This window comes from Teleopsis dalmanni, chromosome 2 (assembly GCF_002237135.1).
Source record: "Teleopsis dalmanni isolate 2A chromosome 2, ASM223713v2, whole genome shotgun sequence".
NCBI classification, from domain to species: Eukaryota; Metazoa; Arthropoda; class Insecta; order Diptera; family Diopsidae; genus Teleopsis; species Teleopsis dalmanni.
The window spans coordinates 76726728-76731454 of record NC_051847.1 but is presented as its reverse complement, the minus strand read 5'-3'; positions in this window follow the sequence as shown (position 1 = coordinate 76731454).

Genomic DNA, 4727 nt, shown 5'->3' with positions numbered 1-4727 from the left:
GCCAAAAACAAATATAATTGCCACTGCATTCGCTGACAAAAACAGTATAACCAATGTGCAAAGGGGCTTTAAAACACCAACCAAACAAATCATCAAGGGTTCCACGCCCATTAAACGTAGCGAATTCAAGAGTTTGGTTAAAAAGGAACTGAATTTTGACGAAGTTAAGACAAAAGTTTCACGTAGTGCTAAATTGCAAGAACTCAAAGCCTCTCTGTCACGCATACAAGAGTTGGAGAAAACTCGTAAAGCACAGGAGGAACGCAATCGTCTCTTACGTGAGGGTGTTACCGAAGTTAAGAAGACCCCAGTTGTGCAACTGAAAGAATTCGATACCATAGAACTAGAAATTCTTACCAGGTAAGGCTTGAGATTTATAAAATAATAATAATTTAGAAGATATTACTATGTATATATCTCTCATTTAAGTATATGTTTCTTATACTAGCATATGTCTCTCATTTAAGTATGTGTCTCTCATTATATGTCTTAATATTATTTTAGTCCTATTTAATTATTATATAATTTGTTTTAACCTGGTTTTCTTGCTCTCCACAAAATATAAAGAACAAAATTCCATTATTGCCGTAGTCGCTAAAAGACAACATGGCCTACAAATGAAAAACCCGGTAACATTAAACATTTTAACCATTCAGCAGCAATTGAGGTCATTTTATTATTTATTTTTATATTGTTTTTCGATGGCTTTAAAGTTATTTTTGCTTTAATTCATAGTTTTGGACTAACGTTAAAATGCTGCAATTGCATTTGTTGCGAGCAGAGAGTCATCGTCATCGCCGTCGTTGTCGTTGTCGATGTCGATGTCGTCTCCAAGCCACATAAAAATATCTTAACGACAAATATCTCTTGAATGCTAGAAATGTATATTTACTATTTTTTTTATTTAATATTTTTTTTTTATTATTTCTTCGTGTGGAAATTATGCTGATTTAACAATTAGATATGTCAGTCTTTTGCTTCATAAATTCATTTGATAAAGACAAGGTTCTATGCCATTTACGAAGGAATGATTTCTTTGTGTCGTTGTTGTTGTTGTTGTTATTGTCTTCGCAAACAACTTGTAACGGCCAGAAATAAGAGTAGATACATATGTTTATCCTTACAATTCAAGGGTAGTTTCCTCATGTAGTAGTCAGTTACATTTTCATAGATGTATTCCTTTCCCATATCTTTCTTTCTTGGAATAAAAATTTTATATTTTTTTTAGTTTAACATTCAGGTAGAAGGAAAACTCGTTTGTGAGAAAACATACGGGTCATATGGAATAACGAATTTTTTCATATATATGTGTTTAGCAGATTGCGTATACGTACATATATATCCCTTTTTCTGTATATAAAAGATATGTCTGTATATGTGAAATTCACTTAATTAGATTTGAAATCGAATTTCTTTTAACAAAGAAAAGATATTTATGTTTTCCCTTTTATAGCTGATCGAATTATTATAAAAAGAGTTTTGCTACCTATTTATGTGGTATAAAAATAATTTATATAATTTATATATATGGTTCGAAAAAATCCATTATGAGTCTTTAAGACTCGTAAAAAAAAAACTTCATAAAAAAAAATTTATATATATTTAGTATATTTTCTATCCACCAATTTCTGAGGTTTTTTATTTTATATTGACACTGGCCTTGGCTTGCATTTTAGCTGATTCATACTTTCCCAATTAAACAAAAAAAATTATTTTTGTGAAATATTTTTGTTGTAGGTTTTATAAACCTAAATTAAATAATATAATTTTTTAAGAAAGTAAACTATTTCATAATTTTAACATTTCAGATAATAATAATAATATATGTATATATTATAATAATATATAATATTAATAATATGTAATATAATATATAATATATGTACGTATTAGATGTATATGTAGTATATATATAATATAAATATTTCAAATTTAATAATATTTAATAACAATATATCTAAATCTATATATGTCAATATAATCAATATATTTAAATCTATCTATATATATATATCTTTAAATATATCTATAAATATCTATAAATCTATCCATATATATGTATCTATATGTACCTATGAATCTATCTATATATCTCCATAATTCTATATACATCTATAAATCTGTTTATATATATTTATAAATATGTCTATCTATATCTATAAATCTGTCTATAAATTTGTTTATATATACCTATAAATTTGTTTATATATACCTATAAATTTATCTATATATATCTACAAATCTGTATATATACATACATTTATAAATCTGTCTATATATATCTATAAATCTGTCTATAAATTTGTCTATATATATCTATAAATCTGTCTATATGTTCTATAAATCTGTCTATATATATCTATAAATATATCTATATATATTTATGAATCTGTTTATATATATCTATAAATCTGTCTATATATATCTATAAATATATCTATATATATTTATGAATCTGTTTATATATATCTATAAATCTGTCTATATATATCTATAAATATGTCTATATATATCTATAAATTTATCTATATGTATCTATAAATCTGTCTATATATATAAATCTGTCTATATGTATCTATAAATCTGTCTATATATATCTATAAATCTATATATATGTATTTATAAAATGTCTATATATATCCATAAATCTGTTTGTATATATCTATAAATCTGTAAATATGTCTATATATAACTATAAATCTATCTATATGTATCTATAAATCTATCTATATATATCTATAAATCTATCTATATAAATATATATATATAAATATATATATATAAATATATATATATAAATACATATATATAAATATATATATATAAATCTATATATATAAATCTATCTATATCGACAGCTATACCTGTATCGATATCTATATAAATATATATCTAATTGCGAACGTATATTTTATGTATGTAAGATATATTTGATATAAACAAATATACTATATTCGCTATGATTATAAGATATATTTGATATATACAAATATACGATATTATATATTACGATATTATGTAATGAAATACCGAACTGCTCGGCATTTTATTTTGTTCGTTTTGGGTCCCGTTTTTTCCTCTAGAGCAATATATATAAACTTGTTTATTGTGAATAATTTTCGGATTTAAATCAGCCAATTATAAATATTTACAGTGCACGTCTGTACGAATCCAAGCACACTGTTAATTAAGGTCAAACTTATATTTATTACTATTACTTTATGTAACTCATTAGTTTTAGTGCTTGAATAAAGCATGTAAAACTTATTTAGAATTATTTTTTTTTTGCACTGATAAAATATGGTGAAGATGTTGTTATAAATAAGCTATAAATTGTAGTTGATGATCACAATAACACAAATTGATCTGTGATTGTTTTGAGGGTCTGTCAGGAGTCTACTTCTTCAATATTGAAACTTTATGATAAGTAATAATTAAGACTGATAACAATATTTTTGTTATTTTTATGTAAATAAAATTAAAACAGACTTTAATGATATGGGAATAGGTCTATAAAGAAGAGACGATCGTTAACATATTATAAGTCATAGTGCAATTATCTCATCATATCTCAAATAAAGTGATATTTGCAAAATTAAAATTTAGAGATAATGAAGTTGTTCTTCTAGATTAACATAAGACCACTTCGAACACTTCTAATAAGAAAATAATTTATAATATAATGAATATAGGAGATAAAGTCTTATAGGTTTGTAAATTAAAGCTTAATTTAAGAAAATTTTTTATTTCTTAAACTGAGAAGTACTATTATTTGCGTTCCAAGAACAGCAGGGTCTAGATTCCGTAACCACTTGTCAACTTCGATGACCTAGTACTGTTCAACACTCCCTATAAAGACCACAAAAGCAGTTCTTTACGAGCTACAACAATAATGACATTGTTTACGTATCCAAAATTTGTAAAAAAATTTATTATTTAATGAGAAAGACATTTTGAATAGAAAAATATATATCCATATTATATAAATATTAATTATTCATATTTATTAACATTCTTTTAATGTAAATTTTTCCTTTTTTCCCATTTCAGTCCCTCAAAAACACACAAAACACCTACAAAACGGACACCACCAACACCAAACAAAAATGAGCTTATGTCACCACGTCATACGGACGTATCCAAACGTGTGCTCTTTAGTCCCGCTAAAAATGGTACTCCCTCAAAGTTGGTGGTACCGCCAGCTTATCAACGTTTCTTAAGTCTGATTGAGACAAGCAAAGCTGGACAATTGCCGCTACCCTTCAAGTACAGGCATTTAATAGAAATTTTTAAAGGATTGGACTCAGTGTGTGCTATGTTCCATAACCGCAAAGAATGCATCACATTTAAGAAACTTAAACCCGCTGTACAACGTATGCTTCGCAAGAATTTCCATGAATCGCACTTGGCACAAATAAAATATTTGTATCCAGAAGCTTACAACTTTACACAAGTGAAAATGCGTAATTATGGTTCCGCTTCCAAGGCCGATTACTTCCAATTAGTGGTTGTGCCTAATGTGGAAAATGCGTCCGATAAACAAACTATGACCAAGATCGATGAGGACAATATACTAGCTAGTGGACAAAGTACTGCTATGAATCCACAAGTAATGACAGAACGTTTACAACGTTTCCAATGTATACTTTTAGAACGCGTTAAGGATGAGCATAATAAGTTCTTAAAATCACTGGAACCACCACTAACAATACCAAAAAATAAGATAA